This window comes from Adelges cooleyi, unplaced genomic scaffold (genome assembly GCF_023614345.1).
Source record: "Adelges cooleyi isolate 19-005CV unplaced genomic scaffold, UGA_ACOO_1.1 ACOO_flye_CR_arks_rails_tigmint_CR_PRNA_1, whole genome shotgun sequence".
NCBI lineage: Eukaryota > Metazoa > Arthropoda > Insecta > Hemiptera > Adelgidae > Adelges > Adelges cooleyi.
The window spans coordinates 889,756-899,845 of NW_026095751.1; the positions used below are offsets into that span (position 1 = coordinate 889,756).

At 27.2% G+C, this 10,090-nt stretch overlaps 1 long non-coding RNA gene across 1 annotated transcript; it reads left to right on the top strand.

The window, feature by feature from the left end:
• Window positions 1-4,858: 4,858 nt before the first annotated feature.
• On the top strand, window positions 4,859-5,498 carry LOC126835310 (uncharacterized). Its single transcript, XR_007685183.1, has 4 exons — window positions 4,859-5,024; window positions 5,220-5,231; window positions 5,353-5,370; window positions 5,486-5,498. It is a non-coding gene; the product is annotated as an uncharacterized LOC126835310 (long non-coding RNA).
• Window positions 5,499-10,090: the final 4,592 nt, after the last annotated feature.

Here is a 10,090-nt window from a genome sequence, read left to right on the forward strand (position 1 = left end):
CCCAAGTATTGGCTAGATGAAATTTGACATTCATAGAGTTCCTGTTCGAAAGATTTGGTCGAGTATTAAAAAGTAAAAACTGGTTAACCCAGTGAGATATTGCGTGGATCGTGTTGCGAAAAAGGTAAAACGTTCGCAATCGTGTGCCACCGATTAAAAACGTTGACTCCAAAAACCACACACTTATGATAAAATACAAGGCAAAACCGCACACTTTTGGTAGGTTAAAACCGCTGTATCCCAAAACCGCACATTTTATAATGGTGTATAAATTATAAATTATTATTTATATTATATTTATCCAAAAAACATTTTTTAGGTACAGTTTAAATACTGAAAAATTTTAAATATAAAATAAAATTAACTTATTTAACTGGCTGAAATTGATTGTCGACGTTTTTCCAAAAAAAATAAAAAATTAGTTAAAAAAAAAAAATGTTTTTATATTTATTGGTTGAAATCGGTTCCTGAGGTTTTTTAGAAATTTCAATCGATCTTAAAGTTCTTTAAAAAAATTTTCCCAACATTTAAACAAGCGTTCCTATAAATAAACCCAATTTAATTAAAAACTATAAAAATACAAACCAATATGTATATTATATATTTGTGTGTATTTTTACTCCTCCAGAAAAGTCTTATGCAGGGTGATTCTTTTATCATAAACCACTCTATATCTCATAGGGTTTAATAAGAAATACAATTTTTTTTTTCATATTGTGATTACACAACTTAGTATTTCTGATAGCCATTTTTGAAACTTAAACGGTAACGTATATATTTTATTAACTTTTTAAATTGAGAATAATGTACTAAAAGTGTTGAATGGTCGGTAACCAGCTTCGGTTAAATGTTTGGATATTAAGATGGATTATACAAACATTGTGATATCACATAAAAAAAAACCTAATTTTTTTTATATGCAGGGTGATTCTTTTATCATGAACCAGTCAATATCTCACTTGGTTTTTTTTACCCCCCTCTCAACTAAGTTTTTTTGATAGCAACTTTTGAAACTTAAACGGTAAAGTATATATTTTATTAACTTTTTAAACTTATAAAGTTAAAAGAGTTTAAAAGTTAGGATGGGAGGGGAAGTGCGGTTGGGAAATGCGCGCAGATAAAAATAAAAATACAATCCACCTTTCTTTCTGCCCTAAACTTGAAACTTTTATAACTTCAAAAATAGTTATTCGAAACTCGTTATCGACCTATCCCAATTTTTAGTACATTGTTCACAATTTAAAAAGTTAATAAAATATATACGTTAATCTTCTATCCTTATCTCCTACCCCTATCTTCCACCCCAATCCCATCTCCGTGTGGTAACGCTTTTCGTGACGCTTTTTTCGGTTGTGCCAGTGCTAAGACATGAATATGTCGAAACAAAAAAAATTGTGAAAAATTGAGATCACATTGTAAAAAAAAAAATTTAATTTCTTGTTGTATTCTATGAGATATTGAGTGGTTCATGATAAAAAAATCACCCTGTATTCCATCAAACCAAAAAAAATTCCGAAATACGGTTCACTCACGCTGAGCGTCTCGCAACACAAGCACTTCTTTTACGTATTTTAATTGTGTAAAATAAAAGCGTATTTACTTGAATACAAATTTTTTAATTAAATATATTCGGATATGTATTGTTTTTTCAACGTAAACTTCAACTATGTGGCTATTGCTTAAAATGTATATTTAAAGTGATTTTTTTTCTAGCCTTGATCTATTATGATATTGTGTTATTGGTAAAATATAAAAAAATATATACTTAATTATAAAATTTAATTAATTCGTATGCAAGTATTAATTCAATATATATTTATATTTGTGTTAATTTTTTTCTCCAGAAAAGTCTTATATTCCATTAAATCCAAACAAATTCAAAAGAAGGTTCAAATCAGCTGCGCAACTTGCAACAGCTTTTATTTCAAAATTATTATTAATAGTCGTAGCATCAAAGGCTGTTGGATGAATTTTGGCTCACAAATTATTATATTCATAAAACTTATTAATTTTCTTGACTTTTTTATGAAAAGAACAGAGTATGATTTTTGGATGAAAATCTAAATATCATATTAGGTTTTCAAAATATTGCATAGAAACTATGCTATTACGGTCATATGAAAGTCATATTTTTTCAACATAAAATATCAATTCAAGAAATATGTGTTTAGTTTATAATCAAACTTGAAAAAGTTTTTTATGAGATAATTTTTGTAAATATTATGGGATGAATCACAAAAACATATGATTCGGTTTTCAGCTTTGATTCGGAGCCATATAGAATAAAAAAATTCGGAGCGTAAAATGTAGGTATTAGTTTTATAATGATTTACTTTATTTTATTTATATGTACTTATTTGTACTAACTTGAAATTACAAAGTTTGACTAATCACGTAAAGTGTGAGCTAGTATCATAATATATTGCCCTACCATAATATATCAAAGTCATCTTGATAAACTTGACGTTAAAATAATTATAGCAAACACCTTTATATGTCTAATTATTAAAATCTCATGTATTCATCAACATGTATTTGTCATTTGTGTACATTGCAGCAGTCATTGTAGAAAATATTGTATTTAGTACGAAAAAACAAAATATGAAAACAACTTGTTTTTGCCAAAGACCAATACAAATTTGAAATTTTAGATACCAGCAGACACTTATCATTTGTTTACTTTGCAAGAGTTGTTGTGAAATAGTGGAATACATAATATTTTGATTTAAGTCTAATAAGCTCTATGTAATAGCTTTATGAAGCTAAACTTATTCTAGGGAAAACAATATTAATATGTAATATTATTAAGCTTTTTTACAAACCTATGTATTCGTACATGAGTGTTCTACATATTTTTTTAGTTTAATATGACAACATGTTATAATTGAACATTAAACGCGCACAATATTTTCAACTATAAGGTCTTAAATTTATGTCCAAAAACAAAAAAATGTCTATCACCCGAGAGGGTGGGGGGGGAATGCTGAGGATAAAGTATAATTAAAAATTGAGACTACTAATGTGGGAGCACGGCTTGATGATGTGTGACTTTTTTGAGCGTATTTAGAAACTTAAGAATTCAAAAATCGATCTATAAGGCAGTCACTATATGATATATATAATATATCATATATATTTATTATTGCTTATTAGAAAAAAACAAGTTGTTTTATGTTCAGTTTTGTCGTTTGTGTATTTAAGTATTTAAACCATTTTTCTAAAATCACTGTGGCAATGTAAAAAAATGAAAAATCTTTAAAATTTACCACATTGAACATAGTTTAATTTTTAGAGTTTATATTTTTACAATTATTTTAAAATAGCTAAATATTATTACATAATATTAATATTGTTTCCCCTGAATAAATTTAGCTACATAAAGCTACTACATGGAGCTTATTAGACTTAAATCGAAATATTATGTAGGTATTCTACTATTTTACAACGGCTGTTGTAATGTAAACAAATGATAAACGTCTGTTGGTATCTAAGATTTCAAATTTGTATTGTTCTGTAGCAAAAACCAGTTGTTTTCATATTTCGTTTTTTTTGCACTAAATACAATACTTTTTACAATGACTGCTACAATGTAAACAAATGACAAATATTTTATACCATTCTGAATAGATGTACATAAACATGTTGTAATGATTTCATAAATATTTTTAAGATTTTAGGTGTACCTATATGTTAAAATATACGAAATTAGGTACCTACACCTAAAATCTTAAAAAAAATGTTTGAAATCATTATAACATGTTTATGTACATCTATTCAGAATGGTATAACATATTTATCATTTGTTTACTTTACAACAGTTGTTGTGAAATAGTCGAATACATACAATTTTGTTACACTCCAAAAAGCTTTTATAGCTTAAACTATTCAGGGAGGAAACCAAATTACTTTGTAATTAAAAAAATGTGTAAAGAATAATCTTGTTACACACGTATATCTTGTTTTCTAGTTGACTAAACAGAACATTTAACTATAATTAAAAGAATCTAAATGTTTTTTTGAATACCTTCAGTTTAATTATTTATATTTTAAGTATAGTATATTAATACAACTTGTGTTTTACAAAGCTAACATTACTGTACACTCAATACATTATTGTACAATACTACAAAATAACAGTTAGAATGGTCCTATTTTACCTTTACAAGTAGTCATATTTGTATAATAAAAAAAGTACATAGTTTTACATTGCAATTTGTAGAATAAATTGCCTACGCGCAAAATCTACATAAAAAATCACAAATTATATGATTTGTTTTTTTACCAAAAATAAGTTGTTTTTGTAAAGGTAAAGTACTAAGTACATTTTCCCTTGTTTTTTGCGTTATTAAATGAAGTTAACATTTAAAACCATTAAATCCTGGTACAAGGGAAAGGGTGATAATCACTTTGAGTCAAAATAAAAATTATAACCTATCTTTTTGAAGGATTTCTATAACTATAAACTGGATCTGAGGCCCACAAATTTCTGGCTAGAATTTATCATATATATTATAATATGTCTGTTATATAAACCTATCTACGAATAAAGAAAATATTCACCGAATAAGTAAATTTGTATTTAATTATCTAATCTATTCCAACTATTTGTTTTTACTATAATTGGTATAATTTTCGATATTAATAAAATACGAGTATAAATATTATCAACAAAAACATGTGTTCTTCGTAGCGCTATTGTGGTTTATTTTAACAAGTAGGGTTTACCACCATTACCAAGCCTTCGTATGGGTTTTTTTAAGTATATATGTTTAACCAATCTATCAACACAATTGTTAAGAACAAATAAAGAACCAAATAAAATAGTTGTAGAATTAACATGAACTGTAGTCACGTACTCTAGTATAGCGTTGCACTTCCTTGGCGTTTCACTTCGACTTTAAATCCGAAAATTTATATTTCGTTTGGTGTTTTAATACTATTCAAGATTTTTTTAAATATGAAGTTTAATAGCATAGTTTTGCTTCTAACAGCCGCACTGTTCATTATCCTGGCAGTGTCTACAGGTACATAAAAAAAAAAACAATTAGTATAAAAATGTTATAGTAATAATAAAAAAATTAAACTAAGCGTCAAGTTTCGATGTCTTAGTTTTTTTAGTAACCTGATGATTTTTTTAAGAAAAAAAAATTTAATTTAAAACTTTTTATTTATTTATTAATTAATTTTTATATTATAAAAATCTATTTTCTATATTTCAGGTGTTGAAGGAAGTAAGTTCACGCATTAAATTATATGCATTACATAATTATATTATTTAAAAATATTGCATTAAGATAAAAAAAAAAAAATATATTAAAGTAAATATTAAAGTTTTTTTTTTCAAAATTTCAGAGGTTACGCCAAAACCTGGTAAGTCTTCGAGACTTTGATATAGCTTATATAATTGATTAAAGCGAAATTTAATATTAATTTTTAATTTTTTTGTTATTCAAATGACTGTAAGTTCTTTTCTTCAAAATTTTAGATATCCCGACCACACCAGATGGTGCTAGTAAGTGATTGAGTTATTTTTAATAACTTTATAAGCTATAAAAGTGAAATCTAGCATATATTTGTATTAAACGGGTTTCAAATGACTGTAAGTCAAGCTGATTGTACAATTGTTTTCAATAAAGCTTAAAATGAGTATGAAATGTTACAAAAGGGTTATAAAAGGAATTTTTTCGATATTTCAGATGATCAGCAAACAGAGAGTGAGTCTTTTTAATTTGTTTTTATTAAAGCTTATTATGTGTTTAAAATGCTATAAATGCATTAACCAATTTCCGACGAAAGATGTATTTATTTTATGGTGCGCGTACGCACCATTGGCCAAAAATGTGTTAAACTATTGAATATAAGAATAACTCTACCATGTTTAATGGCAATATAACACAATTAGTTAATGCGTAGCTAACCAAGGTAAGTAGTTTAGATCTACGGTTCAAAATAATAAAATAGGAAAAACGAGTATTTGATTTATTTTTTGATGTTTTAGATCAACAGCTACCTCCACCAATAGAAAGACCAGCACAACCACAATTAGGTCCTCCGGCTGGTAGGTTTTTGAGACTTAAATAAAATGTATGTAGGTTATAAAATAGGAAAAACAAGTATTTGATTTATTTTTGATGTTTCAGTTCCAGATACACGACTACCAACTCCACCTGGCAGGTATAAAAATGAACTTATTTAAAGTGAACCATTTTCATTTTTTTCATAATAATTAAAACAATTGATACCGGTAGAAGTAAATCCTAAGATTACTTATCGAGACTACTATTAGAATACTTAATAATTTATAATGTTAGCCTAACACTTAATTTTAATTAAAATGTATGTATAAGCAAATTATAAAAAAAACGACTTTTTTTCACAATTATTTAATTTTTTTTTTTTCAGCCCTCGTAACAACGATTAAACTTTACAACAAGCTACAATATCTTAGATCCGTGTCGCATTCTGAAAAAAATATGCTTACTAAGTTGTGTATATTTTAAAATTTTCATTTTTGATCATCATAATAAACACAATAATTATTATTGTGTTTGAAACTATAGTGTTTTTTCCAATAACAATATGATATTCCAAGTAAAGCATTTTGTTACTTTATCATATAAATTACATTATGTGTACCTATCTACCAATAAAATAATGTTCACCGAATAAGAAAACATCTTGTATTTTATTATCTAGTCTATTCCAACCATTTGTTTTTACAGCTGCTTTGAATTTTTACAATAACATTTTTAATGTAGAAATATACCTACCTAAAAATCCATTAAAAAATAATTCAATGTATTAAAACAACTGTGCACTTAGCCCTTGAACAATACGCCTCTTTAGTGAAATCGGTAAACTTATGAAGTATTATTTTATGTTAGTCTGTAAGCATATAAAAAAATCTAAAAAATACAATTCGATAAATCCGTACAATGTTTTGCCATTTTATCGACTTGCCTACAATTACAAAATAAATGGGACAAAAAAAAAAACAACTATTCAAGATTTTAGGTGTTTTTGTTAAAATATACGCAATTTGCGAAAACACAGCTTTCCGGCAATTATAAAAAAACTGTATTGCCGAATTTGTTTTCCGTTTAATATGTTATGAACACATATGAGTTCTACCAAATACCACGGGCATACCAAATAAATATTCTTAATAAATTTCAACTCGATCCGGCTTTTTTTCTCGAAATTATAGCCAGTAAAAGTTCTAACTTAAAACTCATACGGTTTTATTTTTGTTTTTTCAAATTTCGACTGTGAAGAAGTAAACTTTTTCAACTTTTATCCTCCTCCCCCCCCCCTCAAAGTACCAACAAGATGAAATTTGTGATTTATAGAGTTGCTACTCGAAAGAATTGATCCAGTATTAAAAAAGTTTTAGTGTATACAAATAAAAAAAAAAAACACATTTGAGTAAAACCAATGATATACCTGTGTCTAATTATTATGCTAAGAACAACCAAAAAGTTTGAAACGATAAAGTCGTTTTTTCAAAAATCATAATTGTAAGTTGGATAAATACCAATTTTGAATTCATATTTTAGATCATATTTATCTAATTCTCGATTTATTTTTGAACATTTTATGACATATCTTTGTGGCTGAAGAATTACCATGGCTTTGGCTTTTATCATTCGATGGGCTCACTCATCATATTGTATCACCATTTTTTTCCTTTATTTATGTATACAGTAAAAATAAATGTTGTTACTCGTGTAACAACATTTTCATACACCGTATAGCAACATTAACATGTACGAGTACATACAGTCATGGTTTATTTACATTGGTAAATAAAATATTTTAGCCAGATATTTAAAAAAAAATATGATTAAAAAACATTTGTGCAGGTGCGTGCCAGAGTGATATAAGCCTGCAGTGTATCTGGGCATCTGTATCATTGGCGATAACCGGCATAGAATTGCGCTCCATTACCTGTTATAGCCTCAACAGGATAGATTAGATAGGAATCTTTTAAATCAATAGACACTATTGTTGTAGTAAATGAAACCGTACATTTTCCAACTAATTTTTTTCATTCTCTGGATATACCAGGAATGCCACCATCACACACTCTTCGGTTAAAAATTAGTTTACCGATTATTCTTCTGCGTAATTTAAATCCACCTAGATTATGCACGGTATACGTATGGTCATTAAAAAGATCACCGGAAATGTTCTTGAAGCAAAGGAGAAATTGACCTGTTGCCATGAATTCCAATGATATCGTCGGAATCTCCAATACCACTCAAAAGACTTTAATTTCCTATTGGTTTGGCTTTCGCGATGACCATAAATAAGTTTCAGGGAAAAACATTGTCCATTTGCGGCTTGGACTTTAAAAAACTATATGTTGCATGCTCTCGTATGGGGAAACCATCGAATCTGTTTCAAAAGACAGATTAACTAAAAATGTTGTGCACTGATTAGCGCTAAATTAAATCTTACTAATATAAACTAATAATTTGTATAATTTGTGAGAACTATGTTTCAATTGTATTTCTTAACCCATGCCTAGCCGGGTACATATTTATATATACACTAGCTGCCCGTGTAAGCAAATAGTAACATTAATATATTTTATTAATGTTACTATTTGCTTATTATCCCCGGTAGCATAGATTGGAAATATTTTTTTATAAAAACATTAAAAAACTACGATTTTATTTCATGTTAATGTTTTGAATAGGAATATTTTTAAACTATTTTGGCGTTTTTCTCAAAATTTGCCAAAATGAGATCACATATCGTATTGTTGTTCTTAAACATAATAACAAAATAATCTGTTCAACTGGGTTACTCGTGTAAGAACTTGATTATACACCGTATAGCAACACAAATATGTACTACAAACGCATTTTTCCATAAATTAAAAGTACATTGGTTAGTAAAAACTTTAGTTACAGGTTTTTAGGAAAACTGAATATGATTAAAAAATATTTATATTCAATATTATGGTGTTTTCGATGTCAAGTTATATCATTAGTTTCAACTAAAAAATTGTAGGTTTTATTTAAGCGGAACGAAAAGTGGTTAATTGTATACCCATGAAGACTAAAACGCAAAGTCAATTTCTGGAATTTACTTTTTTTAATAAATCTAACTAGTTTTCAAATAGATTAATCAAAAACTTTGATTCTTGCAGTTTAATTTTAAAAATATTTCTGGCTCTAGACGGCTTTTAGACTCTGTTTTTATTGGAGGGCGTTGCACACCCACCAGTAGAGCCTACACATCAGCCTACAATTTCTTAGCTACATATCTTTATGTCTTTATGTACCATATTATTTTGTCCAAGAGTGATTTTAATATTTAATTACTTTCATAGTAATACTATAATAACGGTGAAATTGTCGATTTTATTGTGCCCCTTCCCTATTAATTGCCAACTCCACTATACTGATATTTTGAAATATTTTGGCTAGTCTAGCGTGTAATACTATTATAATTATCATATTATGTATTATTATATTATACATTGGTATACAATGCTACTGTGTAACTCTAAGCTGATAATTATTGTGCATATAGCTACAAAACAAATAATTAAAATAATCTACATCATTGTAAAACCAATACCTATCTTTTACGCTCCGCATCAAAGCTGAAAACCGACTTATATGCTTTTATAATTAAGACAATCATATTTACAAAAATTACCACATTTTTACCACTTCTTTAAGTTTGTTTTTATACTAAACAAATTTTTAGCTTCGATGCAATTAGTTTTACCATGATGTGGGCTAGTTTTTTGTCTGTATACACTGTAACCTTTTTAATACTGGAACAATTCCTTCTAGTGTAAAAAGTATTGTATTTAGTGCAAAAAAAACGAAATATGAAAACAACTGGTTTTTGCTACAGAACAATACAAATTTGAAATTTTATATACCAACAGACATTTATCATTTGCTTACATTACAACAGCCGTTGTAAAATGGTAGAATACATAATATTTCGATTTAAGTCTAATAAGCTCTATGTAGTAGCTTTATGTAGCTAAATTTATTCAGGGGAAACAATATTAATATTATGTAGGTAATAATTTTAAGCTATATAAAAATAATTGTAAAAATAT